This window comes from Suricata suricatta, chromosome 9 (assembly GCF_006229205.1).
Source record: "Suricata suricatta isolate VVHF042 chromosome 9, meerkat_22Aug2017_6uvM2_HiC, whole genome shotgun sequence".
NCBI lineage: Eukaryota > Metazoa > Chordata > Mammalia > Carnivora > Herpestidae > Suricata > Suricata suricatta.
Genome location: NC_043708.1, coordinates 94,795,570 through 94,808,481, shown reverse-complemented (window position 1 = coordinate 94,808,481; position 12,912 = coordinate 94,795,570).

The window sequence follows — 12,912 nt, the reverse complement described above, 5'->3', positions numbered from 1 at the left end:
TTAATCCATTCAATGAGTATTTATTTGCCCCTGTCATGATTAATTTTATTTGTTTACCTGATTGAGTTAAGGGATGCCTACATAGTTGATAACATACTATTTCTAGTTGTGTCTGTAAGGATGTTTTCAGAAGACATTAGCATTTGAATTGGTAAACTGAGTTAACCACCCAGTAAGGGTGGATACCATCTAATCCCTTGGGAGCCCAAATTGAACAAAAAGGTACACAAGGTGAATTTGCTCCCTCTGCTTGAGATGAGACATTCATCTTCAAAGCTCAGACGTTGGCACTTTCGGTTCTTGGAACTTCTGACTCAGATCTGGATTTACATCATTCCAAGGCCCCTTTTCTCTGGCCTTGGAACTCAGATTATTATGTTACTGGCTTCCTGGTTCTCCATTTTACATAGGGCAGATCATGGAACTTCTTGGCCTCCATAACCATGTGAGCCAATTCCTAAAATAAATTTCCTCTTATATATCTTAGATATAGATACAGATATAGATATAGAAATAGATGATACACATAGGGATGCCTGTGCCTGGGTGGCACATTTGGTTAAGCATCTGACTTTGACTCAGGTCATGATCTCCTAGCTCGTGAGGTCAAGCCCAGCTGTGCTGACGGCTCAGAACCTGGAGCCTACTTCGGATTCTGTGTCCCCCGCTCTCTCTCTCTCACTGCCCCCTCCCCTGCTCACTCTCTGTCTCTCAAAAATAAATATTTTTTAAAAATTTAGATATAGATCTATTGATTCTGTTTCTCTGGAGAACCCTGACTAATCTAGGGCCCTACACTTGTCACGTGAGTGATTTCTTTGTTTTGTTTTGACCACTTGATGAGCAGTGCCTCCAAATGTTTGACAGAGATAATTCTCTTTAGAGGATAACCAGCTTCATTCCAGAACTCTAAGAATTTCTCATGAGAGATTAACATAGCTGTGAGGTTCATTCAGATTTACCATCATATTTACCAGTATTTTGTTCTTCGTCTTTTCTTATATTTCAAACTTCCGTCTGAGTTCACTCTTCTGCCTAAGGTACATCCTTCATAATGCTCTTCAATGGAAGGTTTTCAAATTCTCAGCTTTTGCCTGATTGCTTTTAGTTCTCATTGTGGAAAGTAATTTTATACGTATCAAATTATAAATTGAACAGTAATTTTCTTTCAGTATATTAAAATATTAAAATTTACTTTTTTCTGATTTCTGTGTTTCTTGCTAACAAGTCAGCTATTCATTTAATTGTTACTTCCTTTTTCCTGGCTGCTTTTAAGATCTTTTAGCCTTTTGTAATATGCAGATCCTAAATGAAGATGTGCTTAGGTATGGGTTTCAGTTTATTACTCTGCTTGGTTTATTAAAGTTTTGAATCTGGACTGGTGACTTTTGAAACATTCTCAGCCACCATCTAGTCAAATATTGCCTCTGTTCTTTTCTTTCTTTTAAAAACTCTTATTAACTTCAAGTTAGACTTTTTCACTCTATCCTATATGGCTTTTAGCTTTTTTTTTTTTCATATCCACTCTGGACTACATTCTGCATTACTTACTCAGACTTTCTAATATACTACAGTTGGCTCTACCTAATCAATATCCATTGAGTTTTTAAATTTTTAATTATCATGTTTTTTACTTTAGAATATCCTCTGATTCTTTCTTCAACTCTCTTGCAATTTACTGATTGCTTCAAGCTCCTCTTATGTATAGAAGGATATTAAGCAAAATTATTTTGGTTTGTGTCTGAATATTCCAATGTCTGACATTTTTTCCAGGTTTGATTCTGTTCTCTGTCGTTTCTGCTTGTTTTCACTATGGGGTCCCTTATTTCTTTGATGTTTAATGGTTATTATGATCTAATGTGTATTTTCGTCACACAGTAATTTTTAGATACCTGGAAGAAAGGAAATTTCCTCCAAAGAGGGTAAGATTATATCAAGTATCTGGAGGTAGTACTAGTCCAGTACCACTTTTAATTCGTGATTTGAGGTTTGTGGACTTTTGAAATACCACAAATTCAAGCTACAAACTTACTTGAAGTCCAGCTTAGAAATACAAATTCTCCTAACATGTTTAAGACAGATTTTTTTTTTTTTTGGCAGTACCAGTGGCTGAGGGAGTGAGCAAGTATTTCTAATTCACTCTGACACTAAGACATAGACTTTTGTGGTCTCAGATTTGTAAGCCAGTCTCCTATTAGACATAAGCTTTATTTTCCTTCTTCAAGGATAAGGTTGCAAAGCTGATACCCAGGCTCGTCCAGTTCAATAAGTACACTCACAGAAGTCAACTTCAGGGCTCACACTTTCTGGATTCCTGCCTTCAATAAATTTTTCCTCCTGAGTTCTCCCTTTTTTTTTTTTTTTAAATAGATTATGGACCATTTAAGATTTTTAAAATATGTGTCCAGACTTTTTGGTTATTTTCTGTTCTGTTCTCGGCTCTCTTAATTTCCATCAGGGGTGCCTGGGTGGCTCAGTCAGTTAAGCATCTGACTTCAGCTCAAGTCATTATCTCACAGTTCGTGGGTTCGAGCCCCACATTGGGCTCTCTGTTGACAGCTAGCTCAGAGCCTGGAGCCTGTCTTCAGATTCTGTATCTTCCTCTCTCTCTGACCCTCCCCTGCTTGCACTGTCTCTCTCTGTCTCTCAAAAATAAATAAGAAAACATTAAAAAACATTAAAAAATATTAATTTCCATCAGATGGTTTGGTATTTTTGTCAGAAGATTCATTTTCATTGGGAGTTTCCCTCCCACCTCGCCTCTGTCTGTGCTCACCCCTCCCTATCTGGCAGTTTGGTGGTTTCCTCCCTCTGGTCAATCCAGGACCCTAGTCCAAAACTAGGTTTCCATGGCTAGGAACTTCTGCCCCAAAGTGGCTTGAGGCTGCAGCTGGCCCAGTACCTGGGGCAGAATGCAGCTTTGCTCAGGTCTCTGTGCAGTTTTCTCTCTTTATCTTACCAGTAATGAAGGTATACAGGTTTATATAAGCAGTAATATCAGATAGTGATCACAACCATTTTCACACAGAGAGCCCAGCAATACCATCGTTCTGTGCCACCTACGGAATGCTTTTGTCACCTTAAAAGCAGCGGAATCTCTGTGCTCACAGCACCAACCCCAAGGCAAAGCTCCATCTTATGTCGGTGAGATCATGACCTGAGCCGAAATCCAGAGTCGGAGGATAAACTGACTGAGCCACCCAGGCGCACCCCCCGATCCTGCCCCCACTTGCTTCTATTGTTTCCTGGACCCAGAAATCTGCAAGGCTATAGCTTTATAGCTATAGGGCTACATCTCACTATTACCTTCGGTTTCTGACCCAGAGAATGTTCATTTCATGTTTGAGCATGAGTTGGTCATTTTCTGGTTGTTAATTGAATCTATAATCTACAAATGTAGAACAGGAGAGTTTAAAGTGTTAGTTTATAACACTCTTGACCTGAAGTGTCCCTTTCACATTTCTCTAAGTTTATTTTGTTGTCCTCTTTCTAGCTTCTTTATTTTGGTGCTTACTCCCTTTTGAATCATTTTGTTTCTCTAAAAATGAGTTTAAGGTGATTATTTTTTACAGCTAACATTTACTCACCATTTCCTGTATGCCAGGCACTAGGCTAAAAGTACTTTATATCAATTATTTGCTATAATCATCCCCCAAATCTTAGGAGATAGAAACCCTCAGTACTTCCAGGAGCGCCTGGGTGGCTCAGTCAGTTGAGCGTCAGGCTTCAGCTCAGGTCATGATCTTGCGGTTTGTGGGTTCGAGCCCCGCATCGGGCTCTGTGCTGACAGCTAGCCCAGAGCCTGTACCTCCCTCTCTCTCTGACCCTCATCTGCTTGTGCTGTCTCTCTCTGTCCCTCAAAAATAAAATAAAAAACAAAAAACTTAAAAAAAGAAACCATCATTACTTCCATTTGTAAATGAGTATATTGAGACATAAAGAATAAGGAATTTGCCAAAGGTGATCAGATAGGTAGTCTGTTTCTCAAAAGCCTGAGATCTTGACTAGAATTAGGTCACCCAGTTAAATGATTCAAGTACGTATAAATAGAGAGTTCATAGATTATTTTTTCATTTCTTAGTTTCTTTCCCCTTACTCAACACACTCAAGTAACCGATGTCAATAACCCTGGCATGTATCATTCCACTCTTGGTACTTGGACAAGCGTAACACATGTGTATGTGCGCATGTACACACATGCAGATTTGCTTTTCTATGCACAAAACAGCTCTTTAGGAGCTCTTTAAGCAAGGATTATGGTACAGAAGAGAAGTAGATGCCTGGGAAACAAGTGTGATGAATAGTTTTTGCTTTATGTCCTGGTATACCTTTGGCATTTGAACTATGTTAGTGAATTGCCTATTCAAAAATATATTTAAATAAAATACCATTTGAAGCCACTAAATTTGTAATAATTTGTTATGCAGCCCAGAAAACCAATACAGGTTGTTTCCAGTTTTTAGCTATTATAAGCTGCTATGAAGATTGTATACAAGTCTTTAAGTGGACAAACATTTCATTTACCTATGGTAAAAATCTGAGTGGGATTACTAGGTCATATGGCAAATGTATGTTTAATTGTTTAGCAAACTGTTGAACTGTTGAACAGAGGCTGCATTGTTTTATACTCTCATTACCATATGAGAGTTCCAGTTTTTCCAAATTGTCACCAACACCTGTTACGATCAATCTCTTTAATTTTATTCATTCCAGGGGGTATGTATGGTATCTGTACTGTAGTGGCATCTCAGAGACTATACTTGGCATGATTTCAAACTTTAAAATGTGTTGGAATTATCTTTATGGCTAAATAAATGTCAGTTTTGGTTACTGTTTCATGTGTACTTAAAAGGCATATGTACTCTAGTTGTCGGCTATATGTCCATTGGATCAGTTTTCTTAATTTTAAAAATCAAATCTCTTATATCCTACTCATTTTGTCTACTTGTTCTATTGCTTGCTGGGTAATATGAGTTAAAATCTCACTCTGGTTCACTTGTTCCTCCTTTCATTTCTGCAGTTTTTCTATATTGCAACCACGGATTTGGTCTCTTACTATAGTTTTGTCTTTTTGAGAATATTCCATAAATAGAGTATTACCTTATAACCTTTGAGACTGCTTTCACTCAGCACAATTCCTAGGAGATCATGTACACTGTTCCAGATGTTAGTAGTTCATTCTTTTTTTTGTTGCTGAATAGCCCAAATTTGTTTATCCGTTTACCCCTTGAAGAACATATGAGTTGTTTCCTCTTTGGTGATTATGAATAGAGTTGGTTTAAATATTCATGTACATATTTTTGTGTAACCATAAGTTTTTGTTTCTTTGGGGTAAATACCTAAGAGAAAGATTGTAGATCACATTGTAAGTGTATGTTAGACTTGATAAGAAGTTAACAAACTGTTTTCCAGAGTAGCCGCACAATTTGCATGCTCAGCTTTCACATTTTACTTAGAATAAATATTTTGCCTCTTAAACTGGAATATAGAAAACTCACCATCATATGTCCCTTTATCCTCCTTGTTTTATGTTTTAATTGTCATATATATTACACCTACATCCATTAAAAACTCCATTAGATTTTGCTTTCAACTATCAAATATATTTTAAGGAACTCAAGGGAGAATAGTCTATTATATTTATTCAGAAACTTATCATTTCTTTGCTCATCACTTATTAAAGACATGCCAAGTTTCCTTCAGGTATCATTTCCCTTTTGTCTGAAGAAATTTCTTTAGTAATTTCTTTTTTAAAGTAGGTCTGATGATGGGGCGCCTGGGTGGCTCAGTTGGTTAGGCATCCGGCTTCCGGCTTCGGCTCAGGTCATGATCTCGCGGTTAGTGGGTTTGAGCCCCACATCGGGCTCTGTGCTGACAGCTAGCTCAGAGCCTGGAGCCTGCTTTGGATTCTGTGTCTCCCTCTCTCTCTGACCCTCCCTGCTCGTGCTGTCTCTCTCTGTCTCTCAAAAATAAATAAAAACCATAAAAAAAAAATAATAAAGTAGGTCTGATGACAACAATTTTCTTAGCTTTCTTTCATCTGAGAATGTCTTTATTTCACCTTGGTTCCTAAGTAATATTTTAGGTGGATAAAGAATTTTAGGTAGACAGCTTTTTTTTCCTTTTTGGATTAAAAAAAATGTTGTGCCACTTTGGGTCTCCATGGTTTCTGATGAAAATCAGCAATTATTTGAATCACTGTTCCTTTATAATAAGGTATTTTTCTTTGACTGCTTTCAGAGTGTTTTGTCTTTAGTTTTCAGCAATTTGGTTATGGGCTGCTTAGGTCTGAATTTCTCTGGAATTATCCTATTTGGAATTTTCTGAACTCTTTGGAATTTGTACATTTCTGTCTTTTGCCAAATTTGGGAAGTTTTCAGCCAGAGGGAACTTTTTTTTTTTATTGTGGTAAAATGCAACATAAAATTTACTATTTTAACATTTTTTTAGTTTTTATCTTAATTCTAGTTAACATACAGTGTATTATTAGTTTCAGGTGTACAGTATAGTAATTCAGCACTTCCATATACTTACTGTGTTGAGCACAGGGTGATATACTATTTTGATGTTTTTAAGTGTACAGCTCAGTGGTATTTAGAACATACATTCACGGCATTGTACCACCATCACTGCTATCTATTTCCAGAACTTTTTCATCATCCCAAACCGCTCTGTACCGATTATGTATAATTCCCCATTTCTCCACCTCCTAGTCCCTGGTAACTTCTCTTCTACTTTCTGTCTCTCTGAATTTGTGTTTTCTAGATATCTTCTAAAAGTAGAATCATGCCATCTCTCTGTATTACTTTATGTCTACATTTTTTCACTTAGCATACTGTTTGCAAGGTTCATCCATGCTGCAACATCTATTGGAACTACATTCTTGTTTCTGACTGAATAATATTCCCTTGCATGTATATGCCACACTTTGTTTATCTGTTGATGAATACTTGGCTTGTTTCAACTTTTTTGTTATTGTGAATAAGGCTGCTATGAACATGTTACCTGTGTGTTTGAATCCTGTTTTGTGTTTTGAGTATACACCTCAGAGTGGAGCTGCTGACTCATACTTTAATTCCTCTCTTTAACGTTTTGTGGAACTGCCAAACTTTTCTACAGTGGTTGCACCATTTTAGATTCCCCTTAGCAATTCAGGAATGTCCTATCTCTCCACATCCTCACTAAGTTAACATGTTAATTTCAGGGTTTTAATACTAGCCATATTTAGGGAATGGTATTAGCTATAATTGATTTCTCTCCTGCCTGGGACTTTGATAACACAAACATTAGTCCTTTTGGTGTTGTCTTACAGGTTCTATAGGCTCTGTACTTTTTAAGAAATACGCTTCTGTTTTCAGACCAGATAGTTTCTATTGATCTATCTGCTAATTAATTTAGTCTTTTTGCTTTCTCAATTCTACTATTGAATCCATTCATTCCAGTGAGGTTTTTTAAAAATACAATTACTGCATTTTTTAGTTGTAAAAGATTCATTTGGTTCTATCTTCCATTTATTTACTAAGACTTTGTATCTTCACAATTATATTGAGTGTCCTTATTTTTGGAACAATTTTATAATGCCTTCTGTGCTTTGTCAGATAATTCAAACATCTGTATCATATCAGCGCTGGTATGTGTTGATTATCTCTTTCTCATGTAAGTTCAGATTGTCTGATTCTTCATATCCTTCATATTCTGGATTATATCCTGGACATTTTGAGACTCTGGGTTTTGTTTACATCATATGGAGAATGTTGATAGTTTTGTTCTGTCAGGCAGTTAACCTGGTTGGGTTCCAGTTGCAGGTTCCAACCAGCCCTCTGTGGGTTGTGGTTTCAACGTCAATTCCAGTTTCAAAGCCTCAATAGTTTTATTCAAATCTGTCTTACATGTATGCGGCTCAGAGGCCCGACTGAGTCCTAAGTGGTGGTCTGTCTCTTACTTGAGTTCTCAGTTCTTTGCTATGTTTTTTACAATTAGATACCAGTTCATAAAGAGTTTTATCAGGTCGTTGTCAAAAACGTCTCCCTCTTACTCACCTCAATATTAATCCCATGGGACTCCCTTTTGATGCTCCATTCAGAATGCTGGGGCTTTATTCAGTCTGCTACACACTCACCATAACTGTCCCCATGTCCAGGGCTAAGTGGAGGGAAGTCAGGAAGAATTAAAAAACAAAGGGGATCCTCTCACTCTCTTGGAACTATAACTCTTTTGACTGGAAAGTTTGCCTCCCTCAGTTTTAAATGCTTGTGGGGTCCTGTGGCTACCAGGAGAGCTATATCTTTTTTTTGGTCCTGAGGTAGTAGGCTTCTCTAGAACCACTTTCTACCACACCAATGCCCATTTCCTCTTTCAGGTTGCCTAAATCCAACTGAGGGATATTAGAGGGAGAGAAAAATACTGCGCTCACTGCTGATTAAGTGATACTTCGAATTCTGTCCTTTTTCTCCACTCTATTACCTACTACTGTTTACTTTTCAGGGTTCTCAAAAGTGTTACATTTTTGTAACACTGGTTTATAGCCACATTCAGTGGGAGAATCAGAGTAGAGTATTCTTACTCCATCTCACTCATAATTGGAATCCCTATAATTTTGTAATTAAAAACAACAATAGCAAGGGAGACTGTTTATTGAAGGTTTTTTTAAAATCAAACAAATTTGATGTGCACGCAGTTGTAAGACCAGGTGAGTTTCCCTAAAAGTTTCCATACTTTTTTAAAGTTTTTATTTAAACTCCAGTTCATGTACAGTGTAATATTAGTTTCAGGTGTACAATTTCCTGATTCAGCACATCCATACAGTACCCGTTGCTCATCACAGTGCAATCCTTAAGCCTCATTACCTATTTAACTCATCCCCCCACTGACTTTCCCTCTGGTAACCATCAGTTTGTTCTCTATAGTTAAAAGTCTGTTGGCTTACCTCCTTCTCTACTCTTTTTTCCTTATGCTTGTTTGTTTTGTTTCTTAAATTCCACATATGAGTGAGATCATATGGTATTTGTCTTTTTCTGACTGACTCATAGAATTTTAATTGAAGCAAAATTTCAGGTAGAAGCCAACTTCAAAACTTTACTAAATCAAGAACAAGTCAGGGATGCCTGCTATGTTACTCAGGCTTTTTAGTTACAGATCACAGAAAAGCTATTCGTTATTTTAAGATGAAAAAAAGCTTACAAAATAAATACTATAAAAGGCAAAATAATCACATCAGAAACCTTAGAGAAATAGAAAGGATTTTAAGAGAATACTATGAACAGTTGTATACCAAAAAATTGAATAAACTAAATAACATAGGCAAATTCCTAGAAATACCCAAATTACCAAACTGAATCTTGAAGAAATAGAACCTTAATAGAGCTATCACAAGAGATTTAATCAGTAATTAAAGAACCTTTCATCAAAGAAAGGTCTAGGACCAGATGTTTTCCCTGGTGAATACTAACATAGAATTTTAAAGAAGCATCAACACCCAACCCTTTTCAAACTCTTCCAAAAAATTAGAAGAGGAGGGAACACTTTGTAACACAGTCTGTGCGACCAGCATTACCCTAATACCAAAGTCATATAAAGACATCACAAGAAAACTATGGATCAATACTTTATGCATATAGATGAAAAAATCCTCAACCAAATATTAGCAAAACAAATCTAGGACCAAAGATTAAACACTTTGACCAAATAGAATTTATCCTAGGAATGCAAGGGTGGTTCAACATAGAAAATAAATCAGTGTACTGTATTAACTAATAGAATGAAGAAAAAGCATCACGTGATCATTGCAACTGAGGCAGAAAAAAACATTTGACAAAATCCAACACATGTTCATGATAAAAACTCAGAAAACTAAGAATATAAGGTAGTTTCCTCAATATGACAAAATTTTTGATGCTTGTGGAGTCCTGTAGGGGCCAGAAGACCAATCTTCCTCTTTGAGTCTGAGCTAGAAGGCCTCTCTAGAACCAATCTCTCACCACATCAATGGCCATTTCCTCATTTCAGGTTGCCTAAATCCAGGCTGAGAAATACCAGAGGGAGAAATAATCATTTCCTCAGAAATGATTAAGTTATAACTTCCATACCAGAGCTAGAGAACAAATTCAGCAAAGTTGCAGTATACAAGACCAACGCTGAAAAATTAGTCGTGTTTCTATTCACTACTAATGAATAATCCAAAAAGGAAATTAAGAAAATAATTTCACTTACAATAGCACCAAAGGAATAAATACCTGTAAATAAATTAAACCAAGAAGGTGAAAGACTTGTATACTGAAAACTATAAAACATTATTGAAAGAAATTAAAGAGTACCTAAATAGATGGAAAGACATCCTATGCTTCTGGATTAGAAGGCTTAATATAGTTGAATTGGCAACACTACCCAAAGTGATCTACAGATTCAATGTTATCCCTAACAAGACTCCATGGTCTTTTTTGCAGAACTGAAAAGTCAATCCTCAAATTTATATGGAATTGCAAGGGTCTAAATAGCTGAAATAATCTTGAAGAAGAAGAACAAAGTTGGAAGACTCACACTCTACCTGATTCAAAACTTGCTACAAAACTACATAATTGCCACAATGTAATATTGGCATAATAACAGATATATTGATCACAGAATAGAATTGTGAGTCCAGAAATAAACCATATATCTATGACCAATGAACTTTTTTCAGTTCTTTCATTTTGGTAAAATGCAACAAAATTTACTGTCCTAACTGTCTTTAAGTATAGAGTTTAGTGGTGTTAAGTACATTCATATTTTTGTGTAACCATCACCACCATCCAGCTCCAGAGCTTTTTATGTTGCAGAATTGAAATAGGTACATTAAACTATAATTCCTTGTTCTCCCTTCCTTCCATACCTGGCAACAACTATTCTACTTTCTGTCTCTTGATTTTGACTACTCATAAGTGACATCATATAGTACTTGTCTTTTTTTGTAGTTAGCTTATTTCACTTAACATAATGTCCTCAAGGTTCATCTATGTTGTAGCATGTGTAGCATGTTTAAGAATCTCATTCCTTTTTAAGCTTTTTTAAGGCTGAAAAATATTCCATTAATATATATGTATGACATTTTATTTATCCATTCATGTTTAGGTGTACACTTGAGTTGCTTTCACATTTTAGCTATTATGAATAGGCTGCTACGAACATAAGTACAAATATCTCATTAATACTTTGGTTTCAATTGTTACAGATAAAAAACCAGTCCAGCTTTATTTAAAAAAAAAAAACTCACTACTCAGGCTACACACTAGACAAAGATTTTAAATCCTTCTAGTTGATTTATATGTAGTCAAAGCTGAGAACTACTGACTTAGAGCATCATAGCACATAAAAGGCATTCAACAAAGAGCTGAAGATTGACTAACTTATAATGTGAGAAAGGCAATAAAGACATGCTAATGTACCAACTTGGTGATGAAGGTTCTGGCTTTCAGAAGCATGGTTGCAGATGAAAAGTTGTCATTGATAGATTGAGGTGGGTTTAAAACCTGATTCTGGATTATTCATTTTTCAGGTGTGGAGTTTAGTGAGTTCCTTGTAGATTTTGGATACTAGCCCTTTATCTGGAGTACTACATGGCAATGAGAAAGAATGAAATATGGCCATTTGTAGGAAAGTGGATGGACCTTGAGGGTGTCACGCTAAGCGAAGTAAGTCAGGCAGAGAAGGACAGATACCATATATTTGCACTCATAGGTCTAACATGAGAAACCTGACAGAAGACCATGGGGAGGGGAAGGGGGAAAGAGAGTTGGGGAGAGAGAGGGATGCAAATCATGAGAGACTATTGAATACTGAAAACTATCCGAGGTCTGATGGGGGAGAGGGAGGGGGAGGGGTGGTGGTAATGGGGGGGGCACTTGTGGGGAGAAGCACTGGGTGTTATATGGAAACCAATTTGACAATAAACTATTAAAAAAAGAGAGAAAAAATAAACATTAAAAAATAGGTTCATAGCAACATTACTATGTAAGTTATAAAACCTGCAAACAGCAATAGAATAAACATATTCATAAAAAAATAAAACCTGATTCTGGAGTTTACTTGATGCTATGGGCAGAGAATGATGAGTACTTTCCTAAGACAGAGGATGAGAACCTTCTTATTCACAACACTTAGGAAATCCACCAAAAGTTTATTGCCAGAATAATAGGTAGGCTTTTAAAGCTACTTTCAGATTTAAAGAGCCAATAGATAAAAGATAAAGACCTATGAATCTTTGGATTCAGCCCTGAGATTAAATTTTTATAGCCAAACGTGCCATCTCTGGAACTTGTTTTAACTCTGAAATGCCAAAAATGCCTACAGAGCAAGGAAAATATGAGCTCTCCTCAAAATACCCAGTTACTGCAAATCTATCAGTGTATTCTCAGCTAGTCTTCCTTGGCTTTTGAACAAAGTTTTCACCTGGAAGTGTAATAGAAAGCACCAGAGTCTAATAGAAAACTAATTGTTTCACATCAATGAATTTATTTATACCTTTCCCCATAAACTTGATCTCAATATTTGTTTCATTATACATAAACTTGAAGACTTGGAAGAAGTGTCTAGAGATTAGTTAACCTTTAGCTGTTTTCATATAGTTGCCAAAATGAGACTATTGCTGATTGGCTGACTTTCAGAAGCATGTGTACTAGAGTAAGGCTGTTGTTGATTGGCTGACTTGCAGAAGGGGTGATCGCTGATTACTGATGTGAAGTTATTGAAAAGTTGGGATGGGTTTTAAACTGGTTCTGGTTGTTACTACTGGTAGGGCCAATAAATAGTCAGTCTATTTCTAGAAAAATAAGAACTTTTTAATTCTCTGCACTTTGTAACTTCATTTTACTCATTTGTAAAATAAGTAGACCATGCCAACATTTCTCAAAGTATATATGATATCTTGGTTCTAAGGCA